The sequence below is a fragment of the Melospiza melodia genome, chromosome Z, assembly GCF_035770615.1.
Source record: "Melospiza melodia melodia isolate bMelMel2 chromosome Z, bMelMel2.pri, whole genome shotgun sequence".
Taxonomy (NCBI): Eukaryota; Metazoa; Chordata; class Aves; order Passeriformes; family Passerellidae; genus Melospiza; species Melospiza melodia.
The window spans coordinates 46,898,569-46,926,104 of NC_086226.1; the positions used below are offsets into that span (position 1 = coordinate 46,898,569).

Consider the following 27,536-nt stretch of genomic DNA (forward strand, 5'->3'; position numbering starts at 1 on the left):
TCCCTCCCATGGGAGACAGTACTCCTTGAACTTCCCTGGTGTTGCTCCAAATCTCATGAGCAGCAGCCATGCAAAAATTACGGCAATATGAGTCCCTCCCACGGGCACACAGTCCTCCCAAAACTGCTGCAACATGGGTCACTCTTCCATGGGGTGCAGTCCTCCAAGGACGGCTGTTCCACCCTGGAAGCAGCGGCCTTGTCTCTCCATTAAGTCTCCCACTGGATCACAGCCTCCTCCACACATCCACCCACTCTAGAATGAGCACATCCCCCATGGGCTGCAGGTGGATCTCAGCATCAACAATGGATCCCCAAGGGCTGCAGGGGCACAGCTGCTTCACCATGGTCTGCACCATGGCCTACAGAGGAATCTCAGCTCTGGCGCCTGGAGCACCTCCTCCCCTCACCTCCTTCTGCACTGACTGAGGTGTTGCCATGTTCTCATCTCCTCCTCTAACTGAAAGTAACAGTGCCCCACTTCATATTGATTTTTTTTCCCCAAATACATCATCACAGAGGTGTTACCAACCTCTCTCATTGGTCCAGCTTTGGCCAGCACTATGTCCATCTTCAGAGCCATCAGGGATTGGCTCTGCCAGACATGGTGGAAGCTTCAGCAGCTTCTCAGTGGAGCCACCTCAGTGACCCCCCCCCTACTGAAAACTAGATTGTGCAAACCCAACACAGTGGATGTATCATATTCCCTGTCACGTAGCAGCCTCTGAGAAAGCTGAACAACACAAGGGTCTGTTAAAAACCACACTGAAAGCAACAAGTGGTAAACCTTCAAACACTGAGATCTACATTTAACAGTAGAGGCTCTACTAGCTGAGCTGGCCCTGCCCAGCCAAAACCTCTGTGTACTGTAGAAGAGGATAAAGTTCCTTTGGTGCGTGTGGGAAATGTGCTAGGTAAGACTGGATTAGTCCAGTTAAGGCAAACCTGTCCGTGTTTTTGCTAAAGGACCTGAGTGCACTTAGTGGGTAATGCAGAGAGACAGGAAAACATGATGTGTACCTCAAGGGAATTTGATCTTTGGATGAGAACAGTCTGTAGTGTTAAATGTGCATGTCATACTGGTTGCTGAATGACACTGCCTCTGCATGCCATAACTAACATGGACAATGAGCAGGGACTGCTCCAGGTTCACCAGTCCTGAGCTCCTTATGCGGCTCTCAACCACACAACAGTAAACCAGCCCTCCTGCCCTGGAAGACATCTAGGGTGGATAGAACCCACAGTCATGGCCTAAATGAACTCAACAGACACCTTGGTGGGACAAGCGCTGACTATGGAAATTATATCTTTGCACATCTATCTATATACGTGTGAGTGTGTGTGTGTGTGTGTGTGTGTCTATTCTACTACCATTGGAAAGTGTAGGATTTGGGCATGATGTAGATGGTATAGAATACAGGCCATTTCCTCCTGTCCTCTCACTGCAGGAACGATAGATGAAACCAGCCACCACCTCGCCACAACCATGTTTCAGGTATTTGTAGTGAACAATTAGGTCCCACCCGATCCTCCTCTTCTTGAGGCTAACCAAAGTCCCTTCAGCCATTATTCAGAAAGATGTTTTCAGACATTTCACAAGCCTTGTTTCCCTTTGCTGGACATGTTCCAGCACCTCGGTGTCCTTTTTAAAACCGAACACAGTACTCAAGGTTCAGCCTCACCAATGCTGAGTACAGGGGGGCAATCACTTCCACAATGCCCAGTCCTGCTGGATACGCTGTTCTTGATAGAGGCTAAGGTGCCATTTACCTTAAATCACAGCTGGCCTATAAGCACATAGAACTTTGCCTAAGACACAACAGTCTGAATTTTTACCTTCAATTTATTGTCATAAGAGTTGTTACAGATTACTATTTTTAAGGCTTATTATTTTTAAGGAAAAAGAATCCCTGCAGAACAAAAAATGCCACATCTAAGAAGGCAATAGATCTCTTGCCTAGATTTATGTTGAGACTGTATGCAGATAACACAGGAAACTGATGAAACTTTATTTACTTCTTAATGAAAATTTTTGAAGTAACAGTCTTTTTTTTGGAAGAGACTGATTTTTTTTTAAATTCACTATTTTAAAAATTAACTCTTAATACTTACATGTTAGAATAAAAGGTATAGTATTTTTTTCTCACTTCTTTATAATATGACAAAATGTAACTTCTGGAAACAAGCTATAGACAAGTAGAAGTCTGAGAATTAAAAAATGTAGTTTAATGCTTTGAGTTGAAACTATGTCTTTGCTCACAGAAAACCAAGGAGAGTGCTCTTATTCCTACTGCTCTCATTCCATTACTCTGTGGAATCTTGTGCCACATGCGTATGAATGAATGCTGACAACAGTTGAACTCTTTTGAACCAGGCCTACAAGTCCAGACATTTTTTAAAAGCAATATATATTAAACACCCCCTCAACTGTGACTATCAATTTGTTGTTACATATCCAATATGATTAATCTCCTGCAAAAAATTCCATTTAGTTTCTTTTTTGCAAGAACAACAATTTCCAAACTGAACTTAATAAAAACATACAAAATCAGTGCACACTTCTTAAATAACTTAAAATACTTTGATCCCTGTAAGGTTTAATATAATACTGTTGATTCAAAACAAATCCTAAAGTACTATTGTATAAAACATATCTTTACTGCAGTAATTCAGCATAGTGATCTACTACCTTTTGCAGTATGCAGTAAAGCTGGATCCCATAAATTAAGTTAAACTTTAATACAAAAGATTAGGAACCAGAACTTTTCAGTGGTGCAGAAGAGGGCAGTTCATGTATAAACTGAAACCTGAAGAAGATGAGAAATGAAGATGTACACTAAGTCTCTGATAAAAGCAGCACAGGAGAAAACTGAGATCCATATTTATTCTCTTGAGTAATACTGTAAGAGATCAAAATCTCATTCCTGGGAATAATCACATTGTTATCATAACTCTGTCATTGGAAAAAGTATCTATGTATTATGTTTTCTGCTATATCTGTGCTTTTTTGATACAGTTGGTCATCTTCTTGTGCATGTATATTCTACAGGAAATAAATCCACATCTTAAATGCTATGTCTTGTAATGATATTAAAATATAATTAATCTTAAAAACCAACAAAATATAATTGCTGTGATAAAAGTACAATTAATTATAAATAAAAAGCGTTTGCTATTACCTTGTGAAGTCTTAAACAACTTCATCAGAATCCTAAAACTATTTAAAACATGCAGACTCACACAGCCATTCCCAAAATTCAACACTGAAGGATGTCTTATGACATCATATTATTAAAGTAAGATATTGGATGAAAAAATAACTTAGAACATGTCTGTATCACCAGATTTCTACAAGACCACGGAGAGCTGGGTACAAATATCAATAACAGGGTGCTATGAAAGCTCTAACCCTCATGTTTTGTGTGCCTCCATTTTAGATTTTAAAAAGCTACTCATTAGCACTCAGTTTCTGTAACCTTAATTAGCATAAGAAACCTCAAAAACTATACCACTACTAAATTATCGTAATGTATAAAAAGTGTATTTCCCCACTGCCAGAAAGGTACAGGTGAATTTATTCATTTCTAGCCATGTACCATGTTATATAATTACAGTATCTTAAATAATAATTAGAAGAGTGAATGAGAATCTGCATATACTTATATATACATATTTACAGCTGCAGGGGAGACAGTAAAGGAAGACCATTTTTTTTTCCTTGAAATTCAGCTAGCTACAGCAGATGTCAGGGATACAGCATGACTCTGGAAAAGCCTAAAATGCCCCCATAAATCCTCCTATAGCTACTACAGAGATTGTCACTGAATATCAGGGAACAGAAAATAACAGGACTCCCTTGAAATTAAAGATTAAAAAACTCCAACACAACAAAGCAGTCCTTTTCTAAGAAATTATATAGCTCTGCTCCAACTAGGTGTCTACCTGAATCTTGTCTTTCCTCTCAGCAACACATTCTAATCTCACTCAAATTCATTTACATACATCTGGCAAACAATTCAAATAGACTATAATGCCCATAACTATGTCTTGTTCTTCAGCACATGCTTTAATAGTTACCTGAAATGTCAGTTGTTGGAGGCTGCTCAGTAGCCTAGATAAATACTAGAGTAACCTCTTGGAGGGAAAGGCTAATTGTGGGGGCATCTGGACAAAGGTCCACAGTAAATTTAACCCGTCATATGATTCCACCATATTCTGCTACATGGATATCATATCATGACCCTTCTGAAGATGACACTCCTTGCCTAGGTAATAACTTTGAACAATTCGTATGCCCTTTGTCCATAAGCATCTCTTATGGGTCATCATCTAAGCCCTAGAAAAGCTTTAAGTATTGCATACTTATATATGGAAACACAAAACCTGCTTTGCCATTGACCTACTACTACTACCAGTCAAATGTGAAATTTACTAGAACTATAGTTCCTTGATACTACAGACAGGAATCAGATGATAAATTTATTAGCAAGTACTTTATGTACACGAAGTCAAATAAACTTCTAGAAAAAGGACACAAGTGTGTTTCCAGCTTTCAAAGAGCAAGGACATTACCCGTGACTCACTCATACCAACCTGAAGAAAATCACATTACGTACACACCATTAGACATATGATAATTCTATACTGGGACGAATACTGGGAGTTGCATACTAGATCAAGAAGAGTACACACTCAACCAGGTAGCTCTAAGTCTTCTTGAAACACATTTTGTAAGAGCTTCAGTATATTTACACAAACTTTACAAAGCTATTTTTACTAGACTTACACTGGCATGTTTTGCACTTAACTGACTCTCTCTATGCAGCCTTATATATTACAACTATTTATGAATTTCTTCCTGCACAGAATGCTACTGACTCAGAACATGATTGCACAGAAAGGTAACAAAAGAATCTAGAAGCTAATCTGGGAGTCACTTTGCACTCTTCTATTTTTCTTTTTTTTTTTTTTTGTATCCAGGTAATTTTATAACATGGCTTAGAAAGAAACAAAAAACTTTTACAGGAGTGTTCTTGCATCTTAGGAGGCAAAAACTCAGACATTTGATAGAACTCCTGAAACTTTTGTTAAAATAAAAGAATTCATTATACATCATATTGTTCCCAAGCAACAGCTTGTATCTGCAGGTCTCATCTACCTCAAAAGCACCTCTATTGGAATTGTATCTCCACTTTAAAGATGAAAAAACTGAAAAACAATGAAAAAAGGTTCCAGAATTTTTCAATAGGTCTGTTTCCTGTGTCAGAAATCATCAGAAGAGATCAATCACAAAAAACCACTGGTTTGTATGTACACAGCCATCCAATCTTACACTCACAAAAGACAGCCTCTCTCACACCTGTATGAATATTAGTTTAACATATATTTCTTTCAACAACAATGCTTCAAGCATTGCAGTGATGCTACATCGACTAACACAGAAATATACTTAGTATTTTTTTAAATGTCTGAGTTGTAATATGGAGAAAGGAAAATCAGTACTCTGAAATTCTAGGCTGGATTGTCACTAAACTTTCTAAAATTAAGGAACAGGTTAATGAAAATCATGCATTTACAAGTCTAGCCTCCTACACTGGTACACAGCTGAAATCATATAATCATCATCATCAGAAGTTATGTACAACAGCAAGAGGCAAAATCTCAGAATGTATGTATGCCTCAAGTAACTTTAAGCTGCAAGATTACAAATAGAGCAACTATGCTTTGCAGAATTGTGATTTCTGAGGAAAAATTTAACCCCCCAGCAAAAATCAAGAGGTGTAAAACACAAGAATCTTCAGAAAAGCCTCAGAGGCTACAATTCTGATGCTTCAGCAACTGCGAAAATCAATGCAACTTTTTAGCTCAGATTTTTGGTTTAGTAAGCATCTTCTTTTTGCCTCTGCAAGTAAGACAAATCGACTGCAATTCTTCATAATTCCTGTTTTGTTTTTAATAAACAAAATACTGAATGACTGGTTAAGACCTAAAAGCTTGTTGGCTGTTTTAGTATCCTGTCTGTTCCTGTATTTGGAACTTTCATTCATGCTGCATTCCTACCTCCACAAGTAGTTTGAGATCACTTCTAGTAAGAAGAACTTAAGACCCATTGAAAAGAACCAGCAACAAAGCACTACAGGGTGTCTGCACACCGCCCAGAAGAAATTATTTAGTTTGTTTTCCCACAAAAGTTTTAGAATTATGAAGTATTACAGCCTAATGTTTAACAATATTTATTACTACAGATTTTAAGAATTTAAGCATCTTGACCTACAGGATCTCTTTACAAATAACACTGAAGAAGGTATTATGATTTAAATTTATCAAAAGCCCAAACAATTAATAAGTAGTACAATGTATTTAGGTACCCATGATACATTTCTCATCATAATATTCATTTTTAGAAGTATCCACTCAATACACTTTATTGAGAACACTGTATTAAACTAGTCCAATTAGGGCATGGTGAACTGAATCTGAATGAGATCCACTTAAAATAATAGGCCTAAAATTGCACAGAATAGAAGCTTTTTGCAAATTTATACATTCTCGTAATATCTAGTACAATATCCTTAGGCATGTTTAATCAGCACTTACAATGTTAATAATAACAGCAATAATAATAGAACATTAAATCCACTCTGGGCTTTTGGTAGGTTTAGACAGCAGTTACATTTCAACAAAAGAGCAAAGCAAAATGATTGATTGCTCAATTATGGATCTGCCCTGCGATAGAAACACGGCACACTGCAAAGGTATCAATTCCCCTAAAGGAAATTGAAAGTTTTCTGTTGCACAGAGTGATCACCACAACCAACAATAAACCTCATTTTAAATTACGGTTGAGGGAAAACCAGCAGGACAAGAGCAAAAGGACATCTAACAAAACTAATGTGAAAATAGTTAAGCAAAACTCCTGGAAGAGTGCTACTGGAAAGAAAGTTGTCAGGGTTTCTAGCCCTCTTTTACATTCCAGTGTCATAAATGGGAGGAAAAAAACACTAGAATTCAGAGTGGCCACAAAAAATTCTTAAATACCACAGGAACTACAGGCGTAGTTTAGAAAATGTATTTTCAGGAGAGTCGTAAGAGCATTGAAATTGCAAGTTTTTCTTTTTTAACAGTGAAAATGATGGTATGTTTTCCAGAGCACCAGCCTAGACACTTCAAAAGCCTGACTGAACTCTTACCCTGCACAGCAGAAAATATGACGATCTCCACAATGTAGCAGCTCTATGAAGTGCCCATTTCTTATGTCTGTGAGATGGAGTAATGATTGTCTAGATAGAGGTTTTTTACCCTGACGGAATAAAAACAGTATAGAAATACTATTGTGTATTGACTGGCTGATTTAAAATTCTGCCAAACTATGCGTCACAGAACTTCTGTTACAATTCATTTTACTGGATATGTCCCTAAGTCCTTCTTGAAGCAGAACAGGCTCATGTTGCCCAGTCACTACCCACTAAGCCACACAGGCCTAATCTAGCCCACAGAGAATTTAAATTGTAAGTCTGTCAGTTTATTCCCAGGACAAAATTCTTATTTTCAATTTACCACTGTGGTCAGAGGAGATTTTAAAAGGTCTAGCTGTCACTGTTACTTCAGATTCTAAGTCCAGAAGAGAAAAAGCACAGTGCTTTCAGATAGTTAGCAGATAAATTATTGTAAATAATTTCAAATATTGCGGATATTTGAAACAATAAAACCACAGAACTGGAAAGTTCTATACGACCCATAAATAAAGATAGGGAAAGTACAGTAAATCATCAAGAGGTAAATAAGGCCTTTATTCATTAGTTGAGAGATTTCTGATCTTTACTGACTCTGGTCCACGTCATAAGCTTGTGGTGAAAATTACTTATACAAATTAAATTTCTGAAATTAATTTGGTTGAGAAAGGTCAACATAGTTAAAGAAGTAAGACAAAATTACCATACAAACATTAACCAATGCAATAATACTTTGTGACTTTTTTTTTAACTAAGTCAATTAAGGAAAAGAGCTAAAAAAAAAAAAGGTTTGCATTTACTATCAAATGGCACCTACTAACACTCAAAATATCTGCTATTTTCCACCATGAAAGACACACGCAGCTTGTCTGGGCAAATGCAGCAAGTGCCACTGAAACTGTCAGAAGAGAACAGCTCGTATTTGCTTCATGAGCTGGAGCAGACCGCCAAACTCTCTGAAGTTTTCAACTGTCTTAATACATACACACAGCTCAGGAACCAAAAAAGCCCACTCAGTCTTATACTTCATGCCTACTCAGCAACAGCAGAAGCAACATAAAACGTGGGAATTCTCTGGCAAGAGAAATGAAGGCAAGAACAAAATTATCTCCTTCACATTGTCCTTCCAGAATAGCACTAAACACTAAGTGCTGGTTTTTAGGAATGTCTGCCTTTTTCCTGGAAGTCCTACACAGATGAGAACGTTCTTCATTACTTGTATGACAGTAAACCAGAAGCTCCTCTCCAACACATCTGGATCTCATGGAAAACACTAACAAAATGTCACTGTTGCATGGCAAGCACTTGCCACTGCTAGCTATGAAATAGAATATAAAAATTATATTAACAGCAGAAGCATATATGGAGGGTGTTGCAAGGTGGCCCACAGCAGTTCTGAAGTCAGACAACCAGATGATGCCATTTTCCCTGAACAAACTGGTTAAATCAGACCATGCAGCTCAAATAAAACGGCATTAAACTACATTCTGTTCAGCATCAACAAACCTAAAATTTTAAAAAGTTGAGTAAAAGTAAAATTTTGATACAGTCATCAAATACAGGATCATGTAATTTTCCACAGGACTTATTTCAGTTAGTCCATAAAAAAATGCACATAAAAAAGTCCATTAAAAAAAAAACCATAAATGAGATTGTGTGGCCTGCTGCAAGATCATATTCACTTCTTAGCCTTTATTTGACAACATAATTAGGGGTTTTTTTTTAATTTCTAGTATAGTATACAGGATTTTATCTTAAGAGAACCTATAAATAGTCAAAATATCCCTCCCACATTTGCTGAATTAATTTTAAAATATCTCTTTCTTTTCAGGCTATTCATAGGATTACTGATGCACAGAATGAAAGGACCTTAGACATCATCTAGTCCCAGTGACCCTGCCATGGGGACCAACACCTTCCACAAGACCAGGTTGCTCAAAACTCCACCTAACCCTCTAAGTCCCTAGCAGACCAGGCTTCTCAAAGTAAGTCCCATGGCCTCAGCAGTCCCTTCCAGTTCCACAATCATTTATTTATGTGCTATATTCAACTGGATCTTTCAAGCATAACTGGAAGGACTGATCACTATCTGAGCTCTGGAGTCCCACACCACTACTCCCAGTGCTTCTGTAATCCTTCTTGATGCTCCTCCGATTGCTACTGGCTTTATCACTGGTGCCTGTGTGAAACAACGGCCATGGCTTAGCTCTTCCTTACCCCTAGAACAGTCTTCCTAAGTAATCCTTTCCTCTACTTTTTCTCACCCCTTCATACAATTTTAGGTTTCTTTTTCCCAAGGCCATGATTTATGCCTGACATACAGCCTTTTTGCTGCTACGGCTCTCCTCTGTCACCCACTTAACTTTCTTTAAATCACATTTAAACTGTAATTTTCTCCCTAATTTATAGCCAATTTTGTATGAGAACAAGACGTTCTAGGAATGTTAATGAGATATGGTGCCTTTAACATGTAGGTCTCTAGATCAAAGTCATCTGTAAGCAGCATAGGTTGCTGAAAATTCAGTGATGTTTTTAACAAACTGCAGAAGATACACTGTGAAGCCTTCACAAGACTTCAGGATATATAAATAATAACATTATATAAAAGATCTCTGTTTGGCATTGGCAGCAGAAAGGTTTGGGACATAAAGATTCCAAACTCACTAGAGGTTACTCAGGTGATAGTAAAACTACCTCAGCCCATTAACGTGCAAGAATATGTCATCTACAGAATCTGCAATAAATCTTACATTTTACACTGTGGTGTTGCATAAATCAATACATACATTTTGATTAAAAACCATTAAATATCCTTGTGCTCTATGAAATTGCATGTGAAAGACAGCATGACAAAATGGATTATAATGTTTAATAGGTTACCCATCCTTCATACACTTATGTTTTTGTTTATTTAGGGCAATCTTATTAATCTATTTTAATAAATTTGATGTTCATTAAAGGAGCAGAGAAAAAAAGAGCACAAACAGCAATAATCATACTTCATGTAAATAGATGCAGTCTTAAACTGCATGCTGAGCTCTAATTAAACATGGTTTGGGGCTGTCACTGCATCCCTTATATGAGAGGTTACATTTATTCTGCTGCTGAAAAAATTCAGAAAAAGTCATGAGAGTAATTAATATGCATGTGAAATATATGGAACCTATTGTCTGCGATCAGTGATGGAAGCAGAGCAAGTCAGACAACGAAAATTGATTACATGGTAATGTCCAATTCTTAGCACTATTTAATGCTGCATGGTAGGCGAAAACAACATTTATTCAAACACTTCAAGTCCCAAATATCATCTGAATTATGATCTAATGTATTCAAATCATGCCACGTGAAAAGGCCATCAGCAAAACAGTGCAGGTACAAATATATTTCTTACAAAAATAGCCCTACAGTTCACTAAAAAAGAAAAAAAAAAAACAAGTTTATAAACTGTAAAAAAATACTTCAAAGTTCAACACAAACGTAAGAATTTGATTTTGGTAAACATGACTTCAGACTTGAATATTACTGTCAATTTTCCTATTTCACTTTTCCAAGGCTCCTAGTGAAAACGTTTCTGTATTAATCAATCTGTGTTCAATTTGGTACGTTACTGGAAGTCTCCCAGGAGAGCTTACAAGGCTGACAAGGCAAAGTATCTGAATTCCACTCGACACTATCTATGCCTGTGCAACAACTGGCACATGTCAGATCTATCAGCCACTCTCACAGATTCCGCATATCCAAATGGTTCCGGCTTTTAACACATACACAAATGACTGAAGGCTGGCTGTAACAGCAGAGCAGCATATCCCCACACTGTTTAATAACCACTTAAACAGGAGCAGACGTTCAAAACTGCTTTTAGATTCATCACACGCCCTTTCCAAAGAACCTTAAAAGCACCATAATTTCAGGATGTTTTCCTGTATTCTATGTTCATTCCTCAGTGAAATGTAATTAGAATGACCAAAAAGGTCTTGAACTGGCACCACAGTTTTTACTATTATTATTTACTTATGTATTTATTATTTATTATGTGACTACACATTCATCATATATTCTGCAATATAAGATTTTGCTTTAGGAAAAAAAGAAAGACAAAAAAATAGTGAAAAAAGAGATTGTTCAGAAGTAGCTTGCTCCAGAAGTATTTCAAATTTTTGCATGATCACAGTGCAAAATGCAATGAAGTTTATACTTTATTGTGAATACAAAGGAGTGTCACTTGAGACAGATCTCATTCATAACTTATTATAAAAGGACATAATGATTTATCAACTTTACCAACTCATGATGAAAGTCCAAATGTTTTCTTTTTTTTTATTCATTAGTTTAAAATCCATATATAAAAAGGCAGAAAGTGGAAGAAAAATAAAGTAAAAAAGATAACAGATTACTGCAAAATTTCTATCCTACCAGCAAAGCAATTCAAAGATTCCAAGTAAAATCTTTATGGAGAAATCTTAAGTGTCACATCATTCACAGAACATTTCTGTTTAGAAGTATTAGTACTACACTGTAAATTCTAGTTTTAATTCCTTTTAACTTCAGTCAATTTAAACATCAAAAATGTTAGGTTTAAATTTGTAACAAAAAAGATTTAAGAGCTGAGGTTAGGAATTTCTACACCATGCAGTAACACCGCATCATTAAAGAAACTAAAGACAAAAAATGGTACATTTTTCCAGTAAACCTACTGCAAATAAATTAATGTATATGGCAACTGTTAAAAAACATTGAGGCTGAAGCTCAAATGCCTCTTTTCTTGCAGGCATGGAACTGTCAGGCTTCTTATGCTGTGTAAGATGGAGTGCCAAAAATGCATTTGGTTAGTCTATCTAAATACAGGAACTGTACTGCCCAAACTGGCCAAGCTTAGGTGCCCACACACAACCTGCAGTCCGTGCCACGCACAGCACAGTGCGGGCGCATGAGGGAGGGAACGCCTGTACTGTGTAAATGTCAACAATTTAAAAAATCAACAAAACTTCAAAATATCGTATGTTTCTGGTGTTCAGAAACAGCAACAAAATCTAATGCATGCAATCTCCTTAGCCACAATATTCTCACTTCTGTGCATGCACATTTTTCTGAGTGCACATGTACGGGCACTCAGGAGACTTCACGACTGAAAAGAAAGAAAAGAAATCCATCTGTTTTGGAATAATCATGATGCTTTTCACTTCCTAGTGAAAAATATTTATCAATTTAAAAAAAAAAAAAAGTGGCTCAGTTCCATATTATTTTTATGAGTCAGCTATGGTTGTAAACATTTCAATCCTACAGAGAAAGCTACACAGAAAGGACAACTTACATATACTCATTTGCCAAATATTACTTTCTAAATAACTACATTTTATAGAAGCTGTATTTTCTTTTTCTTTTAGTGCTTGCTGACAACAGAAATAGATCCAAGCTGTAATTTATTTGTATCAATTTCCTACTTTACTAGTGTCCAGTAAAATCATTCAAACAGCATGACAGATAAAAGGCAATAATAAAAAGCATTTTCAGTCTTCAGAGACCTATAATGTGCACTGAATACAAACATCAGTTAAGGAATAAAAATTAAACAACGAACACACACATACTTAACAAAGTATGTGCTGCTGGTACCTTGTGAGACACCTCCTAAATATATTTCAGTACCCAGAAATGAAAATGTTATGTAAAATGATGTGCATTGATCCAGTAATCCTCAAAGTCCTCAGAGTGACTTTAATTTACCTGAACACACAACCGCTTTAAGAAAAATCCTTCTAGACCTTGCCAAAATCTGACTGCAGGGAATGTCATATTTTTATAGTCATAAAAGCAGAACAAAAAGATGTCAAACATAAGGCCAATGACAGCTAAAGCTATCACGTTTTATACACAAATAACAATCAACAGCAAAAAAATTTATGGTAAAAACAGTCTATGAAGTAGAAGATGAAAAGTAAGTTGATCTTGAGTTATAGTAAAATATTTTTAGTAAAATCAGTCTGTAACACTAAAGGTTAAAACCTCTATAAAATGTAGGATTAAAATAAAAACTTGCATCCCATATATGTATATTGGGATATACATATAGGGTAAATACATGTTTATTTCAGTAGAAAGTTGTCTTTCGTGAAGTTTATTGTCAAACAACAACTGCATATACCAAAAGAATAGGTCACTTCACCTATACCAGTGGTAGAAAATTTAATACAAACTAACTACAAAAAAGATTCTTTTAAAAAATCTAATATCTGGAAAAATACCAAAATGAAAACAACAATAGATTCTATATGTATCAGGTTCTCTGTCCCATGAAAGAAGTCAAAAACATTAATTTGAAGAGAGATTTTATTCTCACATAGCAGAAGAAATCTGGGACTTACTGTTACAATTCCAAGGAACCCTTTCCTATATTTATCATTGTTTCCCTTGTATAATTCATATGACTCTGAGATTTATTAATATTTGCTTTTATCATGTGTAGAGAAAATCATCTGATTGCTCTGTACTACAATGTTTATTCCTTTACTGATAAATCCCTGTGCATTGAATTCTATAAAAGTATATAAGGGATCAAAAACTTCAGTGAAGTAAAGGGACAGAAAGGGAACTGAAAAGTTTAACCCCTACGTGAATTGTTTAATTTAATAAAATTCTATTTTAAAATCAAAGCAAGCCTATACTATATACATCAGTTCATGTCAGCAAATCTAGTTGTCAAAATCATACTGATTTAAAAATTTTTTCCAACTACCTAGAGAAAAGACACCTTCGTACCCTTAGATGCAACTTCCAAAGTCTTTTGGTCTTCAGCTCATTTACCTTAACAAAAATGTACAAAAGGCACTAACAGAAAAAGATGAGAGCACAGAACAGCAGTAATGTAAGAAGAATAAAAGCTTTTTGAGGCAAAAGGCTGGAAACTCTAAAAGAATGTAACATGAAAGCTAAAGAATAACAGACATAAAGCCCTGAGTATGGCACTTACCTATAACATCACATACCAATCCAGGAAATATATTACTTCTACAGCATAATTTATGACTAAATGTCATCTAATATCTACATTTTAGTCCACAGATTTGCATCAAATGACAATTTGTTCATTATTTTCAATATCCGCAAGATTTTTTTTGAAGTCGTAGAAATATTTCACCTAAGTTTTCTATCCATCACTAATTCAATAAAGCTGTGAATAACCCAATGCAAAGAACAGAACAAGACCAGTGGAGGGAAAAAAAGACACAAAAAAACACTCGAAAACACCTCAGCTGATTCAGATAAATACTTCACTAAAAGATTAGACAGTAGAAACAATTAGAATAATTTCTTGGCTTGAGTGGGTATACAGTGTTTCAGCCCTACATTGTGGTTTCATGAAAGAGAGAAATTCCTGACATAGTGATAGTATCGCTCCTGAATCACGTAACATTTTAAACAGTGTATATGAACTGAAGCAATTATAGCAACAGATTGTGACCTTTTACAGACCTCTTACTTGTTAATATTTTTTCCTGTAATAAAATGACGAAGTTCCATAATGAGCACAAAGGAAAATACAGTCTAATTTAATAGTTTGGAGATGCTTTACTTGTTCTGTATGCAAACTGAAAAGAAAACAGTATCAAGAAGTATTTTATTACTTTAATACATGCCATAAACCAAGGAAAGCAGTTGACAATTCTATCTCTTAACAACTATGATAATAATACTTATTTGAACATTATAGAGAAAAGGCAAAAATAGTGTAAAGCAGCAATTAGCATTCCTTACTTCATTTCACTCCACAGACTTGTGTTAGAACTAAAAACAAATCACTTTCGTGTGTCTACTTGTTTTAAAACCACACCCATGCCTACTTTTAAACCTACATATATCCTCACAGATTTCAGTACTGTTACACAGTGGTGAAGTTACCTAAAAATATGGTTACAGGTATGGATGAGCCTAACTTCTCTGCTGAACTCTACCTTAAATTAAGCATTTTTTATTTATCCTTTTTGCCCTTGCTTACATTTCCTCATATATGTTCTCGTATTTCCAACATACACTTTTACTATAGAGAATGACAGGACAAAGCACCACTAACCTGATCTGTGATTAAATCCATTTAATACTGTGGGAGTATGTGCATAAATAAAGTGAGCCATATACAGCACACAGCTCTTACTACCAAGGACTGCTTACATACAAGCATTGTCCTTCCACAAGGAAGCTCATTTAAAAAAAAAAACCTTCATTAATCTACAAAAGACAATTTTCTTTCTAATACGTAAAAAAAATTATCCTCTCTCATTTGGTGTGTCATTTTGTCAGCAGCCATGAATGTTCAGCTTTTTTGAAGTAATTTCATGGAATCTGGTTATATGACTCCCAGCACCTAAATTTATTTTTAGTTATATGTCTATAAACAACTATTTTCTTCAAAATTATCCTCAGAATTACAGATAATTAGTGAAAGATAAGAGGGAAGAGTGAAGAGTGTTTTACAGCCATGCTTTTTTTCTGTATTATTCATATTTTATTAGCCAATGACACAAACCAGGGACTAAATTCTAGGCTGTAAACCACAGAAGATGCACACAAGCATTTTTTTACGTATACTGATGCAGCAGTAAGGGGATCTTTGCAAAGTAAAGCTGACTGGACTAGTTTTTAGCATTCAGTGGATCTTTGCAATATCTCTGTCTGGGCGGTGTATTTGCAATGCACAAGTGTACAATGCCTTCATACCTCTGAGTTGTCTTAAAATTGCAACTATAAAACTATTGACTGTTCAAGTAAAACAACCAATGCATATTATATACACCCTCAGTCCCTTACACAGACACACAATAGATTTATACTCGATTTATATATACAGACACCCAATATCTGATTTATTCCTGTTTATTCCACTTGAGACCTAAGAGTTGGTACATACATCTGAGAGTATGTAGTACTTCTTGACTGCTATCTAAGTAATCTAACATCATCTCACTCCACTGAGGCTTACTCAATTATCAGCTATTTGACTACTAGTCACACACCAAGCCCTCTCACTTGCCATAGAGGCGTGCCTTACAACTGGTAAAATGCAAGTGGAACTTATAATTTGAATAAAGGGAAGCCACAAGACTTTTGAAGGCTAAGTTTCAGCTATACTTTCAGTTAAGAAGCATCAGAAAATTACCTTAATGCTTCAACAGGAAAAATCTGAAAGGGCATTGCTGAACATAGAAATATTTGCACAGTCCTCCAAAGGAAGGCAGGAAGGCTCTGCATTTTTCAGTAAGTATTGCAGTATCTTCAAGCAAATACTGTAAAAAATTATTAGTTGAGATGGACCATCTGTCTTTCAGTCTACAAACCACTAAGAAAAATAGAAAAATCATCATCATTACAGCAAAAAATAGAAGATTATGGACCAAGTATCTAAGCTACTAGCAAACAGTAAGAAGGCAAGACATTGACAAGACAACATGAAGTACAAGGTCTCAGTGATAGAAATTTCTGAAAACTGGTCTTTGTAAGAACAGGACTTTAAAAACACACCGATACAGAAAGCCATGTCCAAATAGCCAAAACTGTAATTCTGAAAGGAGCTTCAGACTTGGTATACATTCAGACAAGCCACAAAAGTTCAGTATTAGCTTCAAACCATTACAAAGGCAACCAAAATCACAATTAAACACCTATGACAAGTGTCATTAACTGGACTCTCAGCAAAACATAAGCTCTCAGCTGCTGTGGCTTCATTCCTAACAGTGGAACTGTTCACACTGAGCTCCCCTCAGCAGCTACTAAATTATTAAACACATGCTACTACAGGCAACACCATAAACCTAGTAACACATCTATACCTCTGACTGGAGCAATCATCTGCCCAACACTAACAGAACCAAAACTCACACATGCAAGAGCAGGGCAAAATCCTGCTTAATTGTTTTATACAGATATGTACACGCATAAATCAAAAACCACAATAGTTACCTACTCATAACACCTCAGAAACTCAGTAGGTGTATTATTAACTACATCAGATTCTTACTACAGTAAGAATCTGCCTCAAAATTCTCAAACATATTAAACATGATGAAGAAATACAGCACACTAAGAAAAATATAGTGAACACGACCATGTCTGACAAATGGTGTCTATTAATGACATTTAATGCTTCATGCTTCAAAATATTAACACAGCTGTTTAAAAAAAACCTAGCCCTTACTTCACTCGGACAACCTGGCACTGAAGTGAGCTTGAAAGTGTAGGAACCTATACTCCTGAAATTCCTGAACTCAGAAGTATCTGCCTGAATCTCTTTTGCCAGTTTATTCTCTGAGAAGAAATTAGCAGGATCATGTCTCAATAAAACCTGACTTACTCTGACAGACATGGGATTTAAGAAACTGAATTCAGCTGAGTAACAGGAAGATTTAAATGGAAGCCTATACCTGAAGAAGAGAGAGCCAATATCCAGTTAAATCTAAATCTGCTACCACTGCACCTAGAGACAAAAACCACCAAAATAGCACCAGAGAAATCCATTTCTTTGTTGCTACACTCATGCAGCTCTCTAGACACAAGGAGACAAGAGAAGCTGTCAAGCAGGTCTCCTTCTCTTCTTTTCATGTGGAAAACTTCCTGCTGTGAAAAATGGGAAGTGGTTGAAAAAGCAAAGATTTCACAGAGAACAAAAAGACATTGTTGTATCCTATCCAAGACATAAAAGACAGCACAGAACTTTTTAAAAGACAGATAGCCTAGACTTGCTCAAATACCTCAACAAAGGCAGCATGTGGACAGACTCATGTGGAGTCATGAGTACACCAATGCCTGTACTCGAAGACTTTCTAGATACTGATACATAGTCAAGGAAATCAGAGATCAATCCAAATGTATGCACCCGTAATTCATAGCAGAAGTAAGAAACCATAAATTAAGTCTTTGAGATTGCACTGACAATTGGTTGCAGAGGGGATTTTTGCAACCTAACAAATAAAAGTATACAATACTCATTATTTCAGTGATATTCTAAAAAAAAAAAAAAAGACCAGTTTAGAGAGTCGCTCTCATAATTTTGAGAGCTCACAACCTCACAAGATGAAGCAAGAACTGCTATGGAGAGTTGCACTTAAAGAACAACTAAAAGACTCATCTAAGAGAGAGTCAAGTACAGTATGAAGTAGACATTAGTATTTGTTTAGAAAGACAAATTTCTCTTTCCTAATCTTTATACAATTGTAGAATTGAAAAATCAAGATGGAGAGCTACTTGGAGAAAGAGATGGGGAAGGGACATAGCCAGTCACAGCTGTGAAATTGGCACTGATTATATGGCAGTTTTGCTTTGGCGCGAAAATTCTGAGGTTGCAAAATTTCACTCCTTCAGGTTCATCCCATTCCCAAGTTCTTAGTTTTCAAGTTTTCAAGTTTTCAAGTGTTCTGTTGTATTAAATATGAAATAGAGCTTAAGACCATTATCTGAGCAACAGATAAAAGCTGAAGAAACCTCTGCCTAATTTTCTGATTGGCATCTGCAACATGAAGTTAATCCAGGAAAGAAAAAATTTCACACCAAAATAGCAAGCTCTTCACCCCCTAAAAAAAATGACAACCAAAAAAAGGCTGAAAAAGCAGTTTGTCTGTTTGTTAAGAGTATACCTCTGTTAAGCACTGTTTAACATATAAACATTTCTAGCAACTTGATTCTATCATCATGGTAGAAAAATCTTACCATACTTTTCTTCTATGCATGACAATCGATTATCATTTTCTTATTAATCTCTGTCTCTCTTATCTGGACTACTGCAGAGATTAGCAACGATGAAAAAAGAGTTTTAAGGCCTCTGCAGCTTCCACAGTTTATATACTCCGCAGTAAAAAGTACAAAGACTGATTGAGATTATAAATTCAAATTGCTTGAAGACATAGAAATCCACATCTCTAAGAAGTCTAGTAGTTATTTTCATGCTTTCTAATACCTTTGGAATAAGATTACCCTTGTGCACTAGATTAATAAAGCAATCCTATGAATAAATCAGCGAGGCATACAGTCCTAGTAAGTGTCCTTTTAGGGATTACATTGTCCAGAAGGACATATATCTATTCCATCAGATACAATCAAACAGATGAAGAATAAACATTTCCTTTTTATATAAAAACAGTATTTAATTCAGCCCCACACTGTCCAAAACTAATCTAACCAAAATACTATTGCTCAAGACCTAATATTCTGGTTTTTTCCGGTCACTGTAATCATACAAAATTAAACCCAAAGAATGCTAGGATTCTCATGGAGGTGTGATTGCTCCTGCAGGCATTCTCTACCACCTGTTAGCATTACAAAGTACAACGCTCTCTTGATAGTCTGCTTCCCTTGATGAAATTTTCATCTCATCGGTATACTGATACTTCATGCGACCATTTAAGACACATTTTGAAAATGTAAAATGGGAAACAAGTGTAAATTCTACATATGGAACTGAATGGCAACAACCACTTACACTGATTATACACTTTTCTTTAACAAAACAAAACTGTATTAAATTATCATTATTATCAACTAAGACAAACAATTCTTCAAGTTGATATTACAATTTTTCTATCACATGCCACATACAGTAGAAAAATTCAAGGCTTTTCAGGTCAATAAAAAATAATACCCCAAAACCACCCAAATTATCAAGAAAAGTAAGAAGATCAATTTCACTGTTTGGAAAATTCTGTTAATCAAGATTCATTGATGCACTTAATGGTAATGAGCAAAAGTCCATTCTTTGTGAAATAGGTCAAAATGCAAAGAAAAACTCTAATAACAGAATCTATCTTATATTGATAGTAACATTAATTGGTAAATAGTGAATATTTATTACTTAAGCAAAGAGAGTTTTCCAAATAAAGTTGATGGCATGCTGCCAATAAGCAGAACACACAGGCATTTGGCAAAAGGCCATTTCCTTGATGCAAAATTGTTCTCCGGATAAGTATTTCTCTTTACCAAAATGCTTCTTACTCCCTAATTTATGAGATACTATAAATCAACTTATCAGATGTTTTATTAAGCTTTCTTGTCTGGATTTGAATTTAACCACGGCTAGGATTACCCAAGGTAAAAGCCTTACCACTTATGCAAAGGCACAAAAGCACTATGGATCTGATCCAAATAATGCTGCTGTCAAATGAAATTTTTCTCACTGATCACTGAAGGCTTTCTCTTCTAAGGCTTGACAGAAAAGTCCACCTATACCATTAAGGTACAAATTAATAAAAACAATTCAAAAACAGTTTGTAAGCTTAACAATAAAGCAGTCTGGGATTTTTGTACACCTTTCTCAACCAAATTTTTTTTTAAATTAATCACATCACCGTGGTATCAGAAGCAAACTTCAACAGCTCAGGGAAAGCAGACAGTCCAAAAATAAAGTCTGAAAGTCTGACCTCAACAAATGCTTCTGAAAACACAGCTAAGAGTATGTAAACTATCCATCTTTATTAACAATATGTATTGTGATGCCTGAATTAAGGTAACATTATATGTTATCAAAGTAAACTCTTTCTACCTGATGAACATCTACCCTCTCATCACTGATGGACATCTACTCTGCTTTGGTTGTGCTTGCTGAAGACCACTATTTCTTCCATGGGGAAAAAAAAGATCCTATTTTTAGGTCAAAAACGAAAATATGTTCTGAAACATAGTTGAAACAATTGAAACGAAAAGTCAAAAGTATCAATTTCAAACCTCTTAACACAGGTTAAAATAATATAAAAGATTTCTAAATGAAATCACATCTTCCCATTTCCTTTTTTGTAGCTATTTCTGTGTGTTGCTGTGAAACAAAAGGGCACACTCATGACCAAATTTATCCTTGCTATTCACAAATCTACTTATTCCTTCTCACTAGTACGAATAGATTATGCAGCAACAGAAGCTCAGCACTGAACATTCCTAGTTGTTGTGGGCTTTTTTTTTTTTCCCTAAAGAAATGCTTGGGGAAGACACATAAGGCTGTAAATTCCTATCCTCCATCAGTAGCACTGACCTCAGAGAAAACCCCACAACTGGCTACAGGCATTCAACATCCATCATTGCTCCTGAAACCTAATCTTTCAGGGAAGGACAGCTGCACTGGGCAGTAGTTAAGCAGCTTTCTAAGATACACTACCATCCTAAACAAACAAAAAAATAAATAAATAAAACTTCCTGTCCTACTTTCTGATCAGTGTTTTACAAATCTTTCATTGCACGTTCTTTACAGCAAATGAATGACTTTCCAAAAAATGAGCTGTTTGCTTATTTTAGAAAAAATAGAAAATAGTCAAAACAATGGAAAAAAATACTCAAATTCCAGAAGTGTTAATACACAGTACACATGTAAACAGGATTTTAACAAAAAGTAGCATAAGAGGTAAAGCAATTATTTACCTGACAGTCACATTACTGAAACCTAGGCAGAAAATACTTGGTCCTACAACCAACCTTTTAAGAAAAGACTTCCCTGCCTCCAATAAATTCCATAGTCGAAAAAAGCCCTTTCCTAAATTAAAAAGAAAATAAAATTAAACGAATGATTAACAGAAGTTTAGTAATACAGATGAACAAGACAAATTAATCATGTCTCTGTGTTAGAAACAGTGGCATGTGTCTGCTTCACAAACCCATTCTCTGTGGCATGAAGAAGATGAAAAAATGGGATGGAGTACAGAATTCTGTATGCATTTTTGTGAACTTTAATAAGATCAGTTTTATCTTTGTTCTTGTAGGAAAAGGGGAAAGGAGTGGGGAGGAATAGGAAGGCAAGGAGGGAGAGGGAGAGGGAGAGGGAACAAAAAAATGAAATAGTAGAAATAGCACTCTATTCCTTATACACAAAATTCAGCTTTTTTGGCATAGTTTTATAAAAATGAAATGGCCTACAGATAGTTCCAAAGGTAATTAACATTTTTTTTATTTAATCAACATTGTAAAGCAAGCAGAATTACTGTGTTCAAACTCAGCAAAGAGTGATTTTCTGAAGATCAGAAAGACTAAGACATTGCTAACAGAATGTATTTGAATTTTTTCTTGCTGAGTCAAAGCAAGTATCAAAAAACCTAGATTTCTAGGTAAAACCAAGAATAAGCCAAGGTAAGACGCTGAGATCAAAATGGATTGGGAAAATTTGTTAGACAAATGTATATTTATTTGCAAATTCATACCAAAGTCACATTTGTTTTGGTCAGATTGGTACTGACTATATTCTTCTTAGGCATCACCCAATTCCACAACCTAAAACGCCAGATTTTATGCCCTACTTACTGAACTCTGACTTACAGATACGCAATTTCCAGAACACTAAAGACTGTAAAAGAAAGAGCAATAAAATTGCTGGCATAACTCAATATACCACATTTGATATACTGCCTGGGAAAAAGGTGTGCATTATCTGACCACAACAATATGTGAGCAGTTTGGCTGGCACTAACCAGGACATCCATTTTGTTTGTCTGCAAATAATAAATTAATTTGTATACCCAAGGAGTGACTTCACTAACTGGAAGATTACTGAAAAACTAAAATAACTGCAATGTGCTTAAATATGAAGAAGCTCAAGACATGACAGTATGCTATTAGGGCATGTCCTCTCGTACAATAAATCAAAATGCCTGAAATTCCACCTTTTTCTGTTGAATGAGGAGGACATTTTCTGCCCATTCTTTGTATTCAAAGGAACACACAGAACCCCCACCAGAAATCAGATATCAAGTATAAACAGAGAAGCTGATTTTAGAGAAAAAAAAAACTCTATATCTTTTGAAACTCTACTGCAAGATAATCACATAGTCTTTTTTGTTTTTCTCTTTCTGTAACTGTGCTATTAAGGTTTATGAAGAAGCCTGTCACAGCATGTAAGCAGAAGACACCTAAAGACGTAAATTTAGGGAATATCTTAGGGAAATTTAGGGAATATCTTAGGGAAGTTCAGACTATGTATACCTGCTGATGTAGCTGAAAAAGAAGCTTATAGTATTCTGTTTGACTTGTCACTTTTACCAATGAATTGAAAGAACCTGAATAATTACTAAGTTCTTAAAAGCACTGCATATTTTATTCAATTTAACCTAATTTTTTGCATAGAAACAATTTTTATTATTCTGCATTTCTCTTATTGGCATTTTAGCTATCCACTTCTTATAGGAAGACACAAACATGCTATGTTTAAGATAAGTACTATCAATAAACTATCGAAAGTCGTCTGAGTTTATGAAATATAAGGTGAAATTGTGCAGTAGTAAATACGGCTCTATTAATGCCCAGTCTCTTAAAAAAACAAGTGAAATGAAGCTTGTTGGAAAGGAATTTATATGCAAAGCACTCTCATGTAACCTTTTTCTAAATCATCAGATTTCTCCAGCTGTACTGCAACCTTCACCGTAGCAGATCACCAGGAGAAGTAAGCTTCCTCTCTGCTCCTACTTGGTAAATTCCTGATAGTATTCAAATAAGTATTTTTAAACACATATTCTTGCTTTAGGCTGCCAATTTGCCAGCATACATTCATTAACTAGCTTTATGTAGGGCCTTTTCCAAAGAATACAAGGATTAAGCAAATAAAATACACTCACATAGTATGTAAAATTGAGAGTTTTCACAAAAATATACTATGTTGACTATGTTATGACAACTGTTATCAAAAAGAACTACAGTGAAAGCAAGCTCCTGTTACTATAGATGGCATTATGTGACTGACACCGAACTTAAACCAGCAAATATCTATACCTTTCTCTCAACTCTTGTTAGAGAACAAAAGTTTAAAAATCACCACAGTCATATACAAAAATGAAATACAAGGGTTCATAGATCCATACCGTATTAGCCGTTTTGATATCCGAAGCACAAATGAAGTGCCTATCCTCCGCATTTCAGAGCCCCCGCCTTGGTTTACTGATAAGCAGCAAGACTTACACTTTTGAGCCAATGCTTATCATTTGAGAAAACCTTTAAAGCAGATTTCATTACATTTCATCAAAACTTTACCTAAGGCGCACACACAGATTTCAGAAAATTAAGCTCAGTCAATATTTGCACAACTGTTGTCAGCAAGATGAGAAAAAACCCTCTTGCTGTAAGTGGCCCAACACCGAACAATATATAAGACTCTGATGTTTTAAAAGACAGCTTATTAAAAAATTAACATACCATAGGGAAACTGCTTTTTGATTTTATGACCTTACTGTGATTCAGCCTGAAAATCCTTCCAAATGAGAATTCTCAAAGAGCTTAGTAATGGAAGTTCATTTCGAAGGAAATCCAATATGCAAATATTTCAGCTGTGCTCTTTTACAAATTATCTGCCTTGTTTCAAAAACTGAAAACCAACAATGGAACAGTGGAAGTATACTTGACCTTACTGCTTAATGTCTATTAAGAATGCTACGGCTGGTGGATTTTAAATTTCTGAAACCGACACTCAAGAATGTATCATGCATCTTCAGCCCATGTCCCATAAATGCTGACTACACTCCAGCCAAAGCTTTGGAGCTGACACACTCTCAAACTTACATAACACTTACAAAGCTAGTTTAAATACACCATCAATCTATGTCGGTTCCTGCCTTGTAGAAATCCTGTTTAGTTTATCTTTTAACCCTACACTTGCATGGAACAGTACCATTACTAATCTAATAGAAAAAACACACAGGCAACAAATCTGATTTTCTCAGCTTAAAATATGAAATGCAGAAAATATGAAATGCAGAAGACACACAAATCCAACTTTGCCCAAAATTTGCACCTCCTGAGTCATGTTCATCCCCATCTCCCACAGTAATCAAGAAAGTAGAGACGCTGGATACAATACAGGACTGGGGAAACAGATGAAGTAGGGCAAAATACAAAAAAATAAATAATATGCAATTTGTACCCACCTCCTAAAAAACTGCAATCTCATTTACTAGAAAGGAATGAATTACTGGCATCTTTGCTTTGACATTATGCACCTGTGTAAAAAACGCCTGGTGAAAGTGAGCATATGCCATGCACTGGTGTCTGCTCTACGAGAGCAGTTTATACAGGCCCCTAGTGGCTCAGTACACACAGCAGCAGATGAAGGGGAATTCCTACTCTTCAGCTCGTGTAGTTTTGGTCCCCGCATTCCTCAAACGCAGAAGCAAAAGGCAATGTTAAAAATCAAAGGTGAATCGCTGACCAGACTTAAATCTCCAGACACTTGGATCTTTACCACATCCCCAAGTAGATTCTTGCACATCCTTTCCTAAGATTAGGCACTGATTTCCTAACACCCATTGAGTTTGCTGACTGCTGGTGGTTTGAGTTACATAACCATCACAGCACAATGCTTATTTGCCTTATTCTTTAGCGCTTGTTTTAAAAGTAGTATGACTGCTGGGTCTAAAAGCAGGTCCTAAGACAAATTCCTGAAATCTAGAAATAGCGAGGTACCATTTTCCTTACCATGCCTTACCACTCCTAACAGCTTGCCATAGCACACACAAACCATAATGAATTTCTTAGTATCTTCTTAAGAGTAGAAGACTTCTACTAAGACAAAGCTTTTACTGCTTTAAGTGGATACAGAAAAGCTATACATCATTTTTGCGTTGAAAGATATCTAAATATACCTCACCATATTAAGACAAGTGACAAAACTAAAATTGGAAAGCTACTCATGTAAAAAGTATCTCATTAAATCCATTCTTTCTGTGTAACACTTGGTACCTTAAAAATCCCTTGCCAGTATATTTACAGCTTTTAGCAATTTTGACTGAGCGAAATTTGACAGCTGAATTTATTAAACTGACCAGTTTGTCAATTTCACACATTAAAAAAGCAGTAATAGCTCATCTCATGAGAGGCAATTTAAAGAAGCAATCAAAAAATTGCCATCTAAAGTAAGATGCAAGTACATATGATCGTATTTAGGACAGGGGAGAATCTTTTTTTTTTTTTTCTTCAGAGTTGCTCCATTCATAACAAGAATTGTAGCATTCGCTGCTCCCAGCCCAGGAGAAAATGATGTCATTTACTATACACTTTTACAGCAAGAAAAGAAAGTATTGACTGTTACAACATTTCAAACCACTAGCAGATACCAGAAGAAGGAAAAATACGATACATACATTTTTCCGTCTCTGTATCGAAATCCCCAATAACGTCCCAACATTACAGAGAAGTTGCTCGTGCTTGAACAAAAGGTATGTTGGAAGCGAGCTCTGAAAGGCTGAGAAGACAATCATAGCTTCCCACATTAATCCTAAGTTTAAGAGAATACAAGTGTCATCACACAAATACTCTGCAAATAGGAAACTCGAAAGTAAATCAGCACCTACAGACTTATCCCCAATGTAACGCCATCTCAGGTGACAAGTGAAGGAACACATAAAACCCTAACAATTCTTTGTACATAAATTAACCCTTCTACGTGTGTCAGAACTGGGAGTATGGACATCGAAATCACGGCAGAGAAGCTGCCATCCTTACACGAGGAAGTAATTGTACAGAGGCCAGGCAAAAGAATAAAATACGCATGACCGCAGTTCTGGAGGAGTAACAAGGAGAAGCAGGCATTCAAAAGCCATACGTGCAAAGCTGAGTGGTAATCACTTAAAACTGAAAGAACACCGTTCTGTCCAGAACTGAGGGCACATATAATAGGCGAAACAGGGGATTCCGTGCAAGAAAACAACTGTTTAAGAAAACAACAATCTGTGAGAGCCCGGCTGCAGCAGTAAGGAGTGCCTCCTTGCATGGGCAGACGGCGCAGAGGGTGCTGCTAAGTTTGCTGAACAAATTCAAGAACCCCTTTGCGAACGCTCGGAAAACTGAGTTTCCAGCCCGATGTGCTTCCTTTCAAGTGGCTTCGCGAGAGTAAACAAAGAAATTAAAAGCCTAACCTGTGAAAATCTTCGCATCTCCGTGCCTCCCCGCTCCGCCGAGAGACAGCAGGAGGAGGAGAACGAGGAGAAGGAGGAGGAGAAGGAGGAGGGAGCCGTGCTCGGACGGGCGCCCGGGGTCCCTACTGGCCGCTCACCCCCAAGTCCCTTCTCCAGCGGCAGATGCCTGGTCTCTCACCCTGCTACCTTCCCCCATCTCCGAACCCGTTAGAATAAACAAAATAATTAATATTAATAATTTGTTCGCCAAAGCAAACAGACAGTGTATAATTACCGTACTCCCCTCTCCCCGCCCGCGCACAGCGGCACTCAGTGGAAACGTCGACTCCGATCCATCAATCGCCCTCTCCCTGCCCCATCCCCCGTCCCCGTACCGCAGCTCCCCTCGCTCCCCGAACAGGCCTCGCCGCCAGGCTGAGACTCGGCGGGGAGGCGCGGGGAGCGGGCTGGAA

At 36.3% G+C, this 27,536-nt stretch overlaps 1 protein-coding gene across 20 annotated transcripts in view; it reads right to left on the bottom strand.

Moving 5' to 3' along the window:
• PTPRD (protein tyrosine phosphatase receptor type D) overlaps positions 1–27,536 on the bottom strand; it is a 1,164,217-nt gene that overhangs the window by 330,768 nt on the left and 805,913 nt on the right. Inside the window, exon 1 of one of the 20 annotated variants that reach the window (XM_063180592.1) lies at positions 27,085–27,117. The exons of the other annotated variants lie outside the window; for them this stretch is intronic. The gene's annotated coding sequence lies outside the window, so the exon portion shown is untranslated. Of the gene's footprint in view, positions 1–27,084; positions 27,118–27,536 lie in introns of those variants that run through there. 20 annotated transcript variants of the gene reach the window in all.